The 18,990-nt window shown below is 40.3% G+C and overlaps 1 protein-coding gene across 3 annotated transcripts in view; it reads left to right on the top strand.

The window, feature by feature from the left end:
• Positions 1–18,990, top strand: part of LOC120741726 (inositol polyphosphate-5-phosphatase A-like) — a 155,224-nt gene that overhangs the window by 18,158 nt on the left and 118,076 nt on the right. The gene's annotated exons all lie outside the window — the stretch shown is intronic.

Genomic DNA, 18,990 nt, shown 5'->3' on the forward strand with positions numbered 1-18,990 from the left:
CTGCAGCGGGGGTGAAATGACACTTGGCTGTAGGGTCAGTGTGAGAAACAGTCTAAAAATATTGGCTCTATAGCCTAAACCCTCCAATATCAGAGATTAAGGGGGCTTCTGTGCGTGTATGTGTGTGCACATAGGCACATCTAGTGTGTTTTTTTTGTGTGTGTGCCTTAAACTCACGTCCACTGAGGTGAAATGCACGTGGTCAGTTTTAGTCACATAATGTCCTGTGTATGTGACTCAGTGGAGATCTTTGCCACAGGCTGTGTGAGGTGGCTAAAACGGTTTTATTTTGTTAGCGATAACAGTCCTTGTGTCTAGCCAAAAGCTATTTGTGAGTTTGTATGAACTTGGCATCTGGAGCACAGAGATTACATGGAACTTTGTCTCTCAATTCCTGTTTACACATCTCTCATGATGACCAGTGTACACTCCTCATCCTGTCTGACTGTGCACACATTTTAATCTCATATTAATATATGTCTGCATTCTGCTGGAAGGCCACCAGAGAATGATGGGACCGAGTGCTAGACATGATTAGATATATTAGATGACGAATGGGACCAGGCTTAGGTAAACAGGAAACCGAGTGGTTGAATCTGTAAAACTGATGAGGTGTTTTGTGCTGTCTGATGGGCGATGCAGCCTGAAAAGCAACAGGGGCAACACAGAACGCCTTGAAATGGTGAATCATTTTAAAGATAGGAATAGAAATGAGCCAGGTCAGGGTGCAGGTTTTGCAGCCTACTGTTCCTGGGAACTTGTTTGCCATTGTTCAGGTGAACATTGTTGTCTTTGCATGTTCACATCACAGCTCCCACTCATTTATACGATCCAGGAATATGTGTGTCAGGGTCATACTTTTCTTGGAAAGCGAACATTTCTAAATAGTATGCAAAATGTGAGTACTCTTAATACTCTTGGGATTAGAGTAAATTGGATTGAAAGAAAATGTAGTGTAGAAAACAGCAGTTATTTGTATTCAGACTCAAGCCAGGAAATACTGGCTTGAGTCTTGTTCTGAAGGCTGTGATAGTGGCACAGCTCTGTTAACAGTATTGTTGGTTGAGTGTTTTCCTATATATAGATTTTGGTGTGGAGCTCAGGCATATTAATGCCCACCAAACTGTATTTGGCTGTTGCAGCAGTGTTTTACATACATTGATTTTTTTTTTGTCAATATCTTCTTTAAAGCTACTGATTTTGGTTTTTTACTATTTGAAATGTTATATTTTAAATTGATTGCGGAACACCGATTTCACTCAGAACCTCATTATCCTTTTCTCACTCCTTAAAACAGCTCCTTCTGTCTGAACACGATATGTGAATAACAGGAAGGATTGGCGGCTTTATAGACTGATTCTGTCAGCTACGTTAGAACATATATTAGAATACTGATACATTTAGCAAATAGCTAAATATATATATATTAGGGGTGCAACGATATTCGTATCGATATTGAACCGTTCGATACAGTGCTTTCGGTTCGGTACGCATATGTATCGAACAATACAACATTTGTAATTTATTTTATCAACTTTCCTTCTGACGATGCTGTCTGTGTTGAGCGCTCAGTGAATCTGCGTTCGACTACTCCGCCTAGGCTGCACTGTCGAGCGCAGATCCACTGAGCGCTCAACACAGACAGCATCGTCAGAAGGAAGAGCGCAGGGCACCTCCCCCACCCTCATTCAGATGTGGTGTTTGGAATTATTTTGGTTTTCATGTGGCGTATGACCCTGAAGGTAAGTGAGTCATGGACTAAAGTAAAACAGTATGTTGGATGTGCCACGCAATGCTCAATTACATGGGTGGGAACTAGTGTGTTAGCGCAGTTAGCTCATTAACGTGTTGGCCGTCTAGCCCCATGCACGGGGCGATCGGCGGTAGCTCGTTAACGGAGATTTGCCGTGTTGTGGCGTTAAGGTCATTTCAACGAGATTAACCTGAAAGCACTAGTGGGAACACAACGAATATGACTGCACATTTACGCCGACATCATCCTAGTGCAAAGACAAAAACAACAAGCATGCTACTAACTTTAGCCGAGTCATTTAGACAGCTGTTAGCACATGATTCTCCTTATGCTGCTGAGAATATAGCCCAGAAGAAGCGGATAGTATAGCTTTTATTTTGGAAAGAGCCATTTCTCTGTAATAAACTCTCTTTTCCAAAGATGAGTGATTCCTCAATCAGATACAGGGCTTGCAATATCGCTAGCCCGACGTCCTGGGGCTAGCGATTTTTTTCAGACGGGCTACCAAAATCTATCTCTTCCCTGCCCGTCGGGCTATTGTAGGAAGGAAAATATATGTCAATGCTTTTGCATTCTTTCAGAAATGTAGCTGGGTAATTATGTCATTGGCATCGGTGAGCCACTGTCAATATGTGACATATTGAAGTCGCGTTTGAATTTGCGCTTGTTTTTTTGCTTTCACTTTGCAATCGTGCGAACTGTGTATAGAGAGCGACAGCACTGATCTGTGAGTGATGATAATTTGTGCACCAATTCCTCTGACATCGTCTTATTAATCGTTAGCTTACTATGCAAACATGACAAGTGAAATCTCCCGCAGCAAGCTTAAACATGTGAGAGGTTGATCGCGCAGAGAATCGCTGAGCTTATGTGAGTCCGTGTGTAAAAGCAGCACGATATATATTTTAGTTCTGCTGAGCCAAATAAGACAGGTCAGGGTGAAGAAGTGACAGCCAAAGAAAAGCTTACCACAAAACGGAGAAGTTATGACAAATCAGACTATAAGGCAAAAAGAAAGTGCAGCTTTATGGTTTCATGGACAAAAGAATTTCTGTGGCTGCAATATGACGAGCTAAATAACCAGGGCTGCACATAAGTGGTCCGCAGGTGCGCATTCGCTGTCAAAATAAAAAACACGCACAAGGGTTAGGGTTAAATTTAAAAACTGTACTTTTGAGTTAAAATATATATTTATAATTTTAATAAATGACAAATTAAAAAGGCATGAACATTTTTTTTTGTATCGAAAAAATATCGAACCGTGACACCAAAGTATCGAACCGAACCGTGAATTTTGTGTATCGTTGCACCCCTAATATATATATATATCCACACACATGCACCCCGTCTACCAGTAGCTGGTGTTTTGTGCCTCTGGTATACTTGCCAATTCCTTTCTGTGCCCCACTCATGTATGTGCCGGTCCATGTTAGCCGCCATGATGCCTGACAGGAGCTTCCATGTGGTACTGAGGCAGGTTATTAGCCGGTAGTTGGTTGGTGAACCTTCAGAGGGTCTTTGTCGACTGTCCGGCCTCCGGTTAGCCATTGTAGGTGTCCCTCATCGACTGGCAGCTGGTTCATTTGTACTGCCAGACACTCACGGAGTGCAGTCAGGTTCTTCAGCCAGTAGGCGTGAAGACAACACCATGTCGGGGGCCTGGTGCCTTCCTGGTGGAACACTGAGCTACTAGTTGTTTCGTCGTTAATCTGGATGCTGGTATGCTAAACCAAATATAAACAGTACCGTGGAAATGCCTATGTGAGGCTCTCATTGTAACTTTAGTGCAGGTACAATGTCGCAGGTGAAAGCAGACCTACAGATTGTAATGTAGGCTATTCCAGCAAGACAGCACCAGACAATGCTTAACCTTGTTCATATACAGTACATTATATGATTAAGCCAATGTTAAATTTTCACTGTAATTACAGATATATACTAAACAACTTATTAGTATTCATAATGTCACTATTGTTTTTTTCCAGCTTCCAGCTCAGGTTTGGTAGGCCACTGGGTTTGCAGTACACTGAAAAAGCTTAACAGAGATGGAGATAAGTTTATATTTTTACAGTTGACCTTGTGTCAAAACTCAAGCCACGTGTGAGTTGACTCTGCATGTAAAAATGTGTGTGAAAAGCCCAAATGAGCGAGGCCTTACATTCTTCTGCACAACAGTGCCCTTGCTTTCATGGCAGGACTTTTCTTCATCACGAGAGTTTCGTAACTGGGCAAAGATGCTTACCTTCTCTTTTCTTACTTTCCCATCTCATCCTGTTTTTCAAATGACCTCTAAAAAAGTTATTAAGTCCTCAAGCTGCCACATGTATGACACACTTAAAATATTCTTTTCAATGTAGGCTAACCTCATGACTTTCCCAACATCTCCTCTGTCATGTCAGTTCAGAAGAAAGTTTTGAAACTGAATTATGAAACAAATTGTGTCATATAAACTGTTACCACTAATTTCCAACAAAAAAAGAAGAAGAAATAATAAAGTGAATTTTATGAACCTTCCTTGCAGGCACCTCACCCAGGGATGGGCTTAGATAAATAACAGATCATGTGTTTTGAGTGTATCCAACTGAGGGCCCATAAGAGGGGGGATCCCTTTAGGGTGTCAGCAGTTCACTCTGTGATGTTGAAGGCGAATGGAAACCTCTTAAAATATCAACGGGAGGGGCCACAGAGAATATGAAATTCAGGAAGTCAGAAGAGGTGAAACTAAAGGAGAATACAGTTCAATTACAGGGCAGTGGAGAACACTGTTATTCACCACCACCCATATCCTAACACAGGTTTCAGAAACATGCGTTTCAGCTCTGTTAACAGATGGTCAAACATCTTTAACAAGTGTGTCGTGTGTCCAAAATCATTGTCTGGCCTGGGTTTTAACCACTGAGAACTGTTGTGGTGTTTCTGACGCGTGACTCATTCACTGGGTCTGGTTGAGGTCTGGGCCCAGGCGCTGTGTTGTGGAAACCCAGATCCCTCTCTGCTGTTTATTTTGGAAGTTTGGTTTTCTGGCACCGGGTGAAGATCAGTGCCCAGAGGAGCTGCTTAAATGAGAGGACTGCTCGGGAGGTACAGTCTTCATTTGGACATATTTTGGACTTGTTTTTTGTCGAAAGAGCGGGGGAGAGTCTGCTGTGTCCCATTTTGGGCTTTGCCTGACGAACTGTGATGGATTTAACCTATTTTTGTATGACATGGATCTCCATGTTGATCTTTCTGCTCTAGATAGTATACAGTGACAGAAAGGATTGTTGTGGGCGTCTGAGACATTTTAATGGGGTCCTGGTGGAAATGGAAAATGACCCTTCCGAGCTCCCCTCTCTTGCCAGTTGCTCGCTCTTTTTCCCTCCCCTTCCTTTTTTTCCCTTTCCTCACTCTCTCTCGCTCTCTCTGTCTCTCTCTCACACACTCCCAGCAGGAAGAACCCAATTATAGAGATATCGGGCCCATGCTGAAAACGTGATAGCCTGTGAAATGTCTTCGGCGTCACACAGAGACAATGTTTGTCCTGCCCCAGTGCAAACAGGATGCTGCGTGCAGGAGAGCGCCACGAGATAAGAACAGAGAGGGAAACGCTAAGAAAAAAAAGAAAAGAAAAAAAAGGCAACCCAAGAAGGCAGAGGACAGCATTTGCAGTAAGGAAAAAAACAGCTATGAGACAGGTGATCCGGAGATGGTCTGACCCGGCAGAGGCAGAAGAAGAGAGCAGCAGTACAGTTACAGTATCAGCGGAACAGGGCAAATCTTGTACAGGAAGTAGAAGTGTATAGCCCGCCACCTGAAGGAAACGCAATTTGTACTATAGACATTGTTTTCTCTCTCTCCTCCTCCACCTACTCCTAACCATTTCCTGTTGCTTCCCTTCTAGAGACGTTTACATAATGACTTCACTTAACAACAAAATCATTGGTTAATTTGTGTGACACCTCAGAATGTGATCACACGCTCTGCACACAGCCCGCTGACAGGGTCGTGCCTGTTCTAATTGTAATCGCATGCTATCCTCACACAGAAATGGATTACAGGACCATTATGTCCTCTTTTCTCCCCACTAAGCCAGAGATTATAATCACATTCCTGGTGCTTATCTGCTGAGCCGTTTTTTTTTTTTTTGCCATAAAACTGACATAAAGATACTAATTCAGGATTAAAATGTGGGTCGTGGCATTTTCAGGGCAGGAGTTTAAAAAATAGTTTTATTTCTTGTCACAATTTTACTGGTTTGAGTTTGTATTTCCAGCAGCCAAAGCCTCCAAATACTCTGGAGATATGCTGAGCTGTAACTTGGGTAGATAATCTTTAATTTTATTTGTTTGATTAGGAATCTTGTGGATGTTTAAAGAAGACTACATGTGCAATAAACTACTGTGCTACACCCTGGCAATGCAGTGTACATAAACACGCACAGGTCAAATTATCGATCTTGCTTACAAGGGATGAAATGACATCTGTATTTAGCTAATACAGAGTTATTGGTCTAAAGAAACTAAAGGGTTTGATGAGGTAGTGCTGTGCTGTGGCATTTGTCTGTTTTTTCATTTTTCATTTTTTTTCCAGCTCTCAGCATCAACACCAAAATTCTCTCTTTAGTTAGTTTCACTGAATCAATAGCAGTAATGGTTCCTGACACCAAGGCACAACGTCCAGGATCGATATCCAAATCGATCTTTGACTTTTACCCTTTTCACATGAACATGTGCACACAGCTGGAAGACAGAAAAAAGGGGAAAAAAGCACTCTCCTTCCTCATCAAATATTTATGCACGGATGCCTCTAGAGGTAGCAACCATGCGAGTGACTTTTCAAAGATCAGGAAAGTAGAGCGAGTTTCTTTTTCATGATGAATCTGTGACAGCCTAATTCTTGCCATCTCTCTTTCTTCCGTTGCTGAATTATGCATGTATTTCTAAGTATGGCCTTTTTTTGCAGACTGGATCCTTGTTGTTCAAAGTGCACTATAGATCTCATCAGTTCTTGCAAATGCTTTGAATTATGATAGACAGAAATGAGAAATGGTGTAGTTACATTCCATGCTTACTGGTGTCTTTGTTCGTTAATATTAAATGATAAACTTGGATCTCTTAATAATGGTGATCGCCCTGGGTAATCGAAAGGTGGCTTTGGGCTGTGTCTTCAGACGTCTGCAGATAAGGTAAAGCCAGCTGTGGTAGTGTGCCAGTGTTTGAGGTTGAGCTTTAACCTTCTGAGGTCTGTTAACCCTAACCTCAAACTCCAACCCTAACCCGAATTTTTTTGGTGACAAGGAAAAGGTACTTCTATGGAAAGAAAATAAATAGATTTTCATTCATGTCAAGTTAGTGTTTTTCTTTGCTACCTTTTTACCAATACATTTTTCAAAAAAGAACAAAAATGACATGATAGCATTGGTTATGGTTAAATTTAATGATAAGTTAGTGCTCAGAGGGTTAAAAGTCTTAGTCGGTCCAACTAATGTTTCTAGTGTTATATGCTGAACCATTAATGGCCTGTGGACAGTTACATTGTCATTCAATGTTGACAGAGCGGTGATGAGTCAAAAATGAGTGATTAAATATTTTTCTGCTAAAAAAGGTAAACAACAGCAAAAATAATAAAGAAAAACAAAAGAAAACAACAACAACATTATCATGTTAAACATTTAAATTGGCCCAGAATATCGACAGGTAAACTCCACGTCTGAATCCTAAAGATACCGGGCCTACAGTGACAGCATGGAGAAGTGGTGCAAACTATAAGATCTGTCCGTGAGTGACTGCGTGTCGCCACTTCCTGCTTTTTTTTTTTCTTCTTCCCCAGCTGACCAATCGAAAGTCAGTCAAGTAATATCTCTTTTGTTGACGAAGTGAGCAGTCATTGCAGCCCTACACATTTGCCTCCTTAATTTTTGAGATTTCGTCAGAGCGTAAATTCCAGCCTGACCAGGCAAACGCGTAACTCGATCATGATTAGTGTGTCCCCAGTGGCACAGTTCTGGATTTTTAAGGCTGTCAGGGATTTCCTGCTCCTGGTCACACGTGTCCGTATCTAAAACAAGCACTCCTGGAAGTTAATACTTATGCAACTGTTGGAGCTTTCAGGAAAAAAAAGCACGATGAAGCTGACACGTTTTCTCCAGATGTCTTCATTAGAATCCCGATGAATGTGGTGCTGGAGCTCTGACCTTTCAAGGCTTTTCTTCATAAAAATACATGAATTTGTGCCAAAAACCTCAGTTCGACTGAACTCTGACCTCGAAATGCTGAAATAACTTTTCTAAGATGACAAGTTAGTGTTCTTCACTATATGTTCATATGTTTCGTATGCGGCATTTTAAAGACTCCAAAACGATCTTGAGAAAAAGTTCTTTTTGGAACAGCGGCATGATAATGTGCATCATAAATATTCTGAATGTATATATTTCCCTGATAATGTGACTTATTGTGGAGTTTAGCTACCTTCTGTACTCTTTTATGTTGAATTACTCCAGCAGGAACTCTGCCTTAGCTTTTAAATCCAGTGGAATTAATTTTTTGTACCTCAAACAATAAGAATTCCTTCCAGTTCGAACTTAGTGACTTCAGCAGTCCATTGTTTGTCCAGAAATACTCAACTCAGTACGTTTATTTCATCCCCTTCCTTCAAACAATAGCCTTTTGCTTGAGGCTATTGTTTGAGGGGAGAAGATATTCTACTTAGAGAGACAGTAACCAGGCCTGTGCCGTGTTTTATTAGATCTATCAATTATTGATGCCATGTGGAACGTTGTTTGATTCTCCAGGAAAGTGTCTGGTGCTTGTTAAAGTTTTTATTTCTTTTCCAGAGAGGTTACTTTCAGATGTGGATGCTTTCTAGCACGACCACAGCCTCGCCCTACTAATGAGCTCTCTCTCGGAAAAGGAAAAAGAAATATTAGACCTTCTCTTATAGACCCTGGAGCAGCTGATGTGGATATTTGACCTATTTGAATTAGAATCACTGTCATTTTGCTTTATGAACTAATTTAGTTGCGGTGGTTTTATTATTTTTTTTATTGGTTTTGTGACGTTTAAAAAGTCTGGAAAAAGATTCTGAAAGAACGAAATGTCGTTAACGGTGGAATCAGTCCTCTGTCATTTCCATTGGGAGGAATTTTGCTGTGAAAGACAGATTTCCTATGTAGTGTGTCATTTACTTTACACTTAAAATAAGAAAAGTCACCACATTTTGCTCATTTGCAGTGTATTGTTTGTATTATATTAGGGTCCTGTGTTATTGTAGGGTCTTCACCTTACAATATAAAGCACCTAAACGCGAGGTTGTTGTGGTTTGGCGCTATATTAATAAAACTGAATTGAATTGAATTGTAATATATCATTGTTTTCGGCTCTATTAGAATAGCTTTGGATGATTCATAGTTCAAAAATATATAAATATGAAAAGAAATCATGTGATATAACTACACACGCCCCGGGCAGTTTTCTTCTTCTTAGTACCGTGTGTTTGTTGGTGAAACTGAATCATTCTGAATCTGTTTGTGCGATCTGTATACTATCCCCACACTGCCACATCCCCACTTCTCTGCATTAGGAATGTTTACCTCAAGGTGAAATGGAGAAAGTGGTGACGATGTTGTAAGAGAGCAGCCATTTTTTTTTACACTGTAAGTTATATAAAAATATATATAGGACTAACAGACCATAAGAAAAAAAGAAGAAGACAAGTAGAGGACAAGAAGCAGCTGATCTGTCAGCAAAAAAATGAGAAACTTAAAGCATTTATTGAAACCTTCTCTATCATCTGTGGGATGAAAGAGATGACATCCAAGAAGGATGGAAGTCATTTCTAATGAATGGTTAGAATATGGTTTAAAAGAAAAGATGAAGCCTCTACTTTTTTAGTTAAATAACATGGAAAGTATTTTGTGTACTTTGCATGTTATTTAAGTCCTGAATCTCCTCATTTGAAATATAAACCATGTTTGACATGATCATCCACCACTGGAGCAGTATATATATATGAGAGAAAATAACGAAAAGCCTGTAAATAACTGATTTTAGCCTTGTATGAAAATAACATGCTGACCTTTGTTTCTCAGTATATGCACGCAACACCAGGGCTAACCCTTAGGCGCACCTTGGCTGTGATGTAAAAAGCTTCTTATCTTTATAGGTAATGGCGTTTTTATTTTTTTACTAGGTCCAAAGAAAGCTAAACATATGGCACACCACCCAAGATTAAAGCAGTCAAAGATTTAAAGTCCAGAAAAAGTAGTTGGTGGGAGTTTATTGTTCATTGTTATTCTTTATGAGGCCAGTATCAGATGCTGTTTGAGCATCAGTCGCTTTCAGCTCTAATCACTGGTGGCTGAAAGTGAAGAAGCCAAAGAGATAACACAGCAGGCCTTCATCGTGTGGATAGTCTTTATCTTTGCTCGCTGGTGACTCGAAATTACAGTGCAGTGGGTCTGGGTAGCATCTAAAGCAGCAGACACGCCCTTCCTCCCTCTCTGTGATCACTAACTGTATTTCCCTGTTATTCTGCCACACTTCTTTTATAAACAAGCACACACATAGAAACAGGCTTTCCTGGAACACATTTTATGAGTCATAGATTCCCTTGGGCTGTTAAGATCATTGTGGAAAGAAATAAAAGCTTATGCACTCAGCTAAAATGGCCTAACATAATTGTTTTGTATCGCTAACAACTATTAGAAAGCTATACTGTATTTCCACTTTAGGCTGGCATGAAGGATGGGTTTAAAGAGAGCGCGCTCAGACTCGGTGTTGTGCTTTATGCTTCCATGGTGAAGGAAACCGGTTTAACATATTTAATATAATCTGAAATATTCGTTTTGAACTTTGAGTTTTCTTTATCTTTGGCTTCCATGTTAGCCTAACGTGTTTGTGCACACGTATTGAGACAAAAATATTGTTTAGTTTGCTAAAATGTTGGAAAAATATAAATTTCTGGGACAATACTGAGAACTGATTGAGTACCAGTAGTGTGTTAATTGACTGAATGACTTTAGACTGTGAAATGGCCAGTCTAAGCACACAGCCAAGATTTAAGGAGAAAACTGCAAACTGTTTACACTCCACCTCTCACGTTAGTGGGAGAGTGACAGATAAATTCTGTTTGGAGTGTCACTGTAAGTGGCTTCTTGACAAGCTGGTTATTATAAGTTTTTTTTTTGTGTGTGATAAACAAGCCAAACCTTCAAACACATATGATTACTTTGGCTGTGTAAACGCAGAAATAAAAAACATTTCTATAATAATTATTTTGAAATAGGAAGGTTCATCTTATTACCCACACTGTCGCCACAGCAGATAGAAGCATTTGATTTGGCACAGATTTAACATCAGATACCTTTCCTGATGCAACCCTGCCATTTACCAAGAACTGGGAGGAGCTCTAGGAGTAAATTAACTTGTGACCCGCTGCGGGTGGGTTTGGGTGTCCTCTTTGTACCGAACCAGGGAGCATTTGCAAACAAGGCAAACAGGTTAACTATGAATCCACCAAAAGCATTTATTATGATAGTAGTGTATAATGTCGCTTTGGTTGCTTTTTATTCTTGGGATGTCTTTGTTTTAAATAATCCTGAGGTGGTTTAATTTATTAAAGACACATTGCAAAGCTTGTGTAATTAATTCTTGTAATTTGTGATTATAGAACCAAAGCTTACTCAAATTACAACCTATAAGTATATAATTGAATCTTTAATATGACACTGACCAACCTTTCAAGTGGATACAAGTATGAATCACACACTTGACACAATGCTGAATCACACAGCTCTTTCATTTGTGTTTTCTTGGGAAAATTACAGTTCATTCAAGGTTATTGTTTGTCACTTCTCATTAAAGAGGTATTCAATTGGCATCCAGTAGCTGCATACATCACATTGTTCAAGGGAGTTTACTGTATGTGTTGAGTAACACATGGCAGAGGTGTGAGTGGGAGAGCTCACACTATTTAGATCGTAGCAGAGCTCTGTCAGATTTCTGCTCTGACACCTTCTGCGGCACCTGAGAGTTATACAGCAAAAAGCTTTTTTCAGGGCAATTAAAATGTCCTTGATTTTTTTTCTCCTCTTTACAGTGAAGACTAAATCATTTATTAAAGGAAATGGAAAGCTAATATGGTTCATACGGTATAAGGTCCATGCTGTAGTCTGCATTGCATGCAGAGATTTTACACACCTACGTCTGAGTGTTTGCTGTGCAGTCACACTCAGCAGACTGTATTCTTCAACCTAGGTGTGTGTGCTGTTGAATGGTATTGTTACTGTGCGCTGTGCTCTCAGGCAGTGGGGAAAAGACTTTCCAACCACATGGTGGTTGCCCTGAGTGCTGTAATTTCCTGTTTTCTAATGACATTTGATCTAGACAAATCCCAGCTGATTATAATGTCGATTCACACTAAAATGGGTGGATGTGTGTACATTTGCATCCAATCCAATCCAATCCAACTTTATTTATATAGCACTTTTAAAAACAACAAAGTTGACCAAAGTGCTTTCCAATAATAAAACAGAGATAGCAGTTAAAAACCATACTTTAAGCATACAATAAAATCAATAAACAAAATAAATATATAATTAAAAAGATAAAAATAAATCAGTGTATATATTAAATATCACAACATGAGTAGAATAAACAATAAGATATACAATGAATAAGATTAACAAGGTAGAAAGATTAAGAATGATCAACAGCTGACTAAAAACTGACTACAAACTGACTCTGGTAATACTCCTAGAAAGCCTTTGAAAAAAAGTGTGTCTTTAAAAGTGATTTAAACATTTCAAGTGTTGGGGCCAGCCTGATATGGAGGGGCAGTTTGTTCCATAGTTTGGGGGCCACAACAGCGAAAGCTCGGTCCCCTCGGTGTTTCAGTCTCGACATGGGGACAGCAAGGAGTGACTGGTCAGATGATCTGAGAGATCTTTGTGGAGTGTATTGGTGTAAAAGGTCTGACAGGTAAGACGGAGCCAGGCCATTTAAGACTTTAAAAGCAAGCAATAAAATTTTAAAATGAATTCTAAAATGGACAGGCAACCAGTGTAAGGAGGCAAGAACAGGGGTAATGTGCTCACGTTTGCGTGTCCCTGTCAACAGGCGAGCAGCAGCATTCTGGACCATTTGCAAGCGTGATAGTGAAGCCTGATCAATACCAATATAAAGTCCATTACAATAATCAAGGCGAGTGGTCACAAATGCGTGCAAAACTCTCTCCAAGTCACAAAAAGAAATAAAAGGTTTTACTTTAGAGAGCTGCCTCAACTGAAAAAAGCTTTTTCTCACCACTGTATTTACTTGTTTGTCCATTTTAAGAGCTGTGTCAAATTTTACTCCAAGGTTGGTGACAATTGATTTGACACACGATGTAAGAGGACCCAAGTCAGATGGAGGGATACCAGATCCACTTGGCCCAAATGTAATGACCTCGGTCTTCTTTTCATTAAAGTTTAAAAAATTCAAAGCCAGCCATGCTCTGATATCCTTAAGACATTCTAAAATAGGCCTGAGGGGGTTAGGGTCATTGTGTTTCAGCGGTAGATAAATTTGACAATCATCTGCATAAAAATGAAATGAAACTTTATGTTTTTTAATAATATGGCCAAGGGGAAGTAAATAAAGACTAAAAAGAAGGGGCCCAAGGATGGATCCTTGAGGTACACCACATGGGAGGGGGGCAGAAGATGAATGAAATTTACCAACTGAGACTGAAAAACTTCTATCAGAGAGGTATGACTTAAACCACTCCAAGGCAGTGCCTCTAATTCCAACATGATGTTCTAGACGATAAATCAAAATATTGTGATCGACTGTATCAAAAGCTGCTGTGAGATCCAAAAGCACAAGTACAGTGGGGCAAAAAAGTATTTAGTCAGCCACCGATTGTGCAAGTTCCCCCACCTAAAATGATGACAGAGGTCAGTAATTTGCACCAGAGGTACACTTCAACTGTGAGAGACAGAATGTGAAAAAAAAATCCATGAATCCACATGGTAGGATTTGTAAAGAATTTATTCGTACATCAGGGTGGAAAATAAGTATTTGGTCAATAACAAAAATACAACTCAATACTTTGTAACATAACCTTTGTTGGCAATAACAGAGGTCAAACGTTTACTATAGGTCTTTACCAGGTTTGCACACACAGTAGCTGGTATTTTGGCCCATTCCTCCATGCAGATCTTCTCGAGAGCAGTGATGTTTTGGGGCTGTCGCCGAGCAACACAGACTTTCAACTCCCGCCACAGATTTTCTATGGGGTTGAGGTCTGGAGACTGGCTAGGCCACTCCAGGACTTCCAAATGCTTCTTACGGAGCCACTCCTTTGTTGCCCGGGCGGTGTGTTTTGGATCATTGTCATGTTGGAAGACCCAGCCTCATTTCATCTTCAAAGTTCTCACTGATGGAAGGAGGTTTTGGCTCAAAATCTCACGATACATGGCCCCATTCATTCTGTCCTTAACACGGATCAGTCGTCCTGACCCCTTGGCAGAAAAACAGCCCCATAGCATGATGTTTCCACCCCCATGCTTCACAGTAGGTATGGTGTTCTTGGGATGCAACTCAGTATTCTTCTTCCTCCAAACACGACGAGTTGAGTTTATACCAAAAAGTTCTACTTTGGTTTCATCTGACCACATGACATTCTCCCAATCCTCTGCTGTATCATCCATGTGCTCTCTGGCAAACTTCAGACGGGCCTGGACATGCACTGGCTTCAGCAGCGGAACACGTCTGGCACTGTGGGATTTGATTCCCTGCCGTTGTAGTGTGTTACTGATGGTGACCTTTGTTACTTTGGTCCCAGCTCTCTGCAGGTCATTCACCAGGTCCCCCCGTGTGGTTCTGGGATCTTTGCTCACCGTTCTCATGATCATTTTGACCCCACGGGATGAGATCTTGCGTGGAGCCCCAGATCGAGGGAGATTATCAGTGGTCTTGTATGTCTTCCATTTTCTGATGATTGCTCCCACAGTTGATTTTTTCACACCAAGCTGCTTGCCTATTGTAGATTCACTCTTCCCAGTCTGGTGCAGGTCTACAATACTTTTCCTGGTGTCCTTCGAAAGCTCTTTGGTCTTGGCCATGGCGGAGTTTGGATTCTGACTGTTTGAGGCTGTGGACAGGTGTCTTTTATACAGATGATGAGTTCAAACAGGTGCCATTCATACAGGTAACGAGTGGGGGACAGAAAAGCTTCTTACAGAAGACGTTACAGGTCTGTGAGAGCCAGAGATTTTCCTTGTTTGAGGTGACCAAATACTTATTTTCCACCCTAATTTACGAATAAATTCTTTACAAATCCTACCATGTGAATTCATGGATTTTTTTTTTCACATTCTGTCTCTCACAGTTGAAGTGTACCTCTGGTGCAAATTACTGACCTCTGTCATCATTTTAAGTGGGGGAACTTGCACAATCGGTGGCTGACTAAATACTTTTTTGCCCCACTGTAAGACAGACTTCCCAGAGTCAGCAGTTAATAAGATATCATTAAAAACTCTCAAAAGTGCAGTCTCTGTGCTGTGAAGTGCTTTAAAACCAGATTGAAATACCTCAAAAATGTTTTGACTCTCTAAAAAAGTCTGCAGCTGTGAGCACACTTCTTTTTCTAAAATTTTAGAAACAAAAGGAAGCTTTGAAATAGGTCTAAAATTACTCAACAAAGAGTAATACTCTCAACAATACTCTAATAGCAGTTTACGTATCCCTAACTAAGGCTGCAGAAGTCACCCTCATCATCTCATCTCCCCCCCCCCCACAAATACAATAAAATATGCTTTCTCCAGAATATTTTCATAGCAGTGATGAAATTATTCAATTATTCAGTCATCCTCTGTATTGGATTGTTTCTATTTAGGGTCAAGGTGGGCTGGAATTTATCCAGAAGAAAATAGAGTTTACAGGGAGTGCAGAATTATTAGGCAAGTTGTATTCTTGAGGAATAATTTTATTATTGAACAACAACCATGTTCTCAATGAACCCAAAAAACTCATTAATATCAAAGCTGAATGTTTTTGGAAGTAGTTTTTAGTTTGTTTTTAGTTTTAGCTATTTTAGGGGGATATCTGTGTGTGCAGGTGACTATTACTGTGCATAATTATTAGGCAACTTAACAAAAAACAAATATATACCCATTTCAATTATTTATTTTTACCAGTGAAACCAATATAACATCTCCACATTCACAAATATACATTTCTGACATTCAAAAACAAAACAAAAACAAATCAGCGACCAATATAGCCACCTTTCTTTGCAAGGACACTCAAAAGCCTGCCATCCATGGATTCTGTCAGTGTTTTGATCTGTTCACCATCAACATTGCGTGCAGCAGCAACCACAGCCTCCCAGACACTGTTCAGAGAGGTGTACTGTTTTCCCTCCTTGTAAATCTCACATTTGATGATGGACCACAGGTTCTCAATGGGGTTCAGATCAGGTGAACAAGGAGGCCATGTCATTAGTTTTTCTTCTTTTATACCCTTTCTTGCAGCCACGCTGTGGAGTACTTGGACGCGTGTGATGGAGCATTGTCCTGCATGAAAATCATGTTTTTCTTGAAGGATGCAGACTTCTTCCTGTACCACTGCTTGAAGAAGGTGTCTTCCAGAAACTGGCAGTAGGACTGGGAGTTGAGCTTGACTCCATCCTCAACCCGAAAAGGCCCCACAAGCTCATCTTTGATGATACCAGCCCAAACCAGTACTCCACCTCCACCTTGCTGGCGTCTGAGTCGGACTGGAGCTCTCTGCTCTTTACCAATCCAGCCACGGGCCCATCCATCTGGCCCATCAAGACTCACTCTCATTTCATCAGTCCATAAAACCTTAGAAAAACCAGTCTTGAGATATTTCTTGGCCCAGTCTTGACGTTTCAACTTGTGTGTCTTGTTCAGTGGTGGTCGTCTTTCAGCCTTTCAGCTTGACTTTTCTCAGTTCATGGGCAGTTATTTTGCGCCTTGGTTTTTCCACACGCTTCTTGCGACCCTGTTGACTATTTTGAATGAAACGCTTGATTGTTCGATGATCACGCTTCAGAAGCTTTGCAATTTTGAGACAGCTGCATCCCTCTGCAAGATATCTCACTATTTTTGACTTTTCTGAGCCTGTCAAGTCCTTCTTTTGACCCATTTTGCCAAAGGAAAGGACGTTGCCTAATAATTATGCACACCTGATATAGGGTGTTGATGTCATTAGACCACACCCCTTCTCATTACAGCGATGCACATCACCTAATATGCTTAATTGGTAGTAGGCTTTCGAGCCTATACAGCTTGGAGTAAGACAACATGCATGAAGAGGATGATGTGGACAAAATACTCATTTGCCTAATAATTCTGCACTCCCTGTAATGACAGCTTAAGATCAAATAACAACTAAACGGAAGCAAACATCATAGTGCCAGTGTATGCTTTCTAAATGAAAAAGATAATCAGACAAAACTTTCAGAAATATAAAAGTAGAGCTCTTAGTCAAGCTTTTGTTCTCAGTGCAAGTCATCATGAAAATCCAGTGCAGATAAATCAATGAAATAAAATAAAATTTTTTAAGAGATGAAGAGGAAAAGCCACTCAGGATCTAATCTTCATTTATTTTAAAGGTCAGTGGACAGGTGGGACACCAGACACATCTGATTAAAAAACATATCCTTTAATGTTTTTGATTTTTCTCCAAAATAAGGTTTTTAAAAGCTTCTAAAAGCGTCATCCTCGAATGTCCAAACTTTAAGGGACAAGAGAGGCAAACCCCCCCTGAAATAAGTCCAATTGTTCTTCATTATGAATGTCATCATATCAGAAATTACGATTCTCAAGACCTGAAAAAAATAGATTCTCCCGTGTATGTAAATATAAACTCTTTCATAAAAAATATTTGAAATAACTGACATGGGTAAGCTGAAGTTTAAAATGTGAACGTGTTGTTTTAGTGTGTGTTGACGACGCACACTTAAATGTTAGGATGGTTGTTTAGTAACCTGTGAACGTTACTAATTTGTTATGTAAGCGTAAACATTTATATAACACCAACCATTGCAAGCGTTTAAGCCTACTGAGCATAGCTGACTTCACAACGGCATTGCCGGCTGTCTCCAACACAATTCTGATATGTTTCAGGATAACAATGCAAAGTACTACCGTACCGACTCTTACTGGCTTTCTTATCAATGAGTTGTGGTAGAAACTACTGTAAATATCTTCCATGTGTAGTTTTTCCTGTGCTTGTGGGTGGCCTTCTTTTTCTTTTTCACCACAGAAGAAGAAGAATAGTTGTAGGCATGTGCTGCCCCTGTCAGTTCTGGAAGAACTTCCCCGGTACATATGCTGCCTGTTGTGCCTACAGTACTAAGAAACCAAGTACAGTCTTGTTTTAGGCATTTTGAAATCAAAATGTATTGCTGTTCTTGTGGCATCCCCGTTCTTCATACTAGTCTCCATCGTAGGGTGCAAAAGATGCAAAAGACATGGATGGTGCAGATAATGCCTGCATATCTGTCAAATGTCATATCAGCACATAAGATGGCTTATTCCGATGTATCGTGTTTTAGAAATTTGAGATTTCACTCTTGATTTTGCTCCCTCCTATTCTACAGTGTTTTAACTGCAGTCGGTCAGTAAGAGAGCTGATACGTCCAGAAGTTTATGTTTGTGTGACAACACTGAGTTGCACGTGAATTTGCCTTTAGCAAATTATCCGTAAATGTAGCTTAAATTTGCACAACATTTGGGTGAAACCTTGCCTTTAGAGAGAGAAAGAAGAGAGTTCAAGTGGAAACGCAGCACAGTCAAAGCCATTCATAGTGTTGTGCTTGTTTGTACACAAGAATGACGCAAATAAAGTAGCTGTGTGATCTGAAAAGAATTGAAGAGTTCAGATTCTGCATGCGTCATCAATTAATCAATTATGAGCAGCCCGGCACTGATACAAAACGCCAGTTGAGGCTGACGCGTTTCCTTCCTCTGTACCTGCACTGTACTTCCATACCTTCTCATCTCAAAGGATGAAGACGTCTCTCTAGAGCCGGCCCACGATCTAATTTAACATTTCAGTGTGGGTTTGCTCTAATTAGTTCCATAATGAGCTTCTTTGATGTGGTGTTATATAAAATACTGAGGGGACACGCCTTTGCGTCATCGGGCCTCCACAGAGCTCCCACGAAGGAGAGTTGTTCGGGAGTGTGACATCGCCTGCAGACTGTTGAAGGATGCGAGGCCAGCCAATCGGCAGATTCCCCTGCTGATT

This window comes from Simochromis diagramma, unplaced genomic scaffold, assembly GCF_900408965.1.
Source record: "Simochromis diagramma unplaced genomic scaffold, fSimDia1.1 OVJJ01000486.1, whole genome shotgun sequence".
Lineage (NCBI taxonomy): Eukaryota > Metazoa > Chordata > Actinopteri > Cichliformes > Cichlidae > Simochromis > Simochromis diagramma.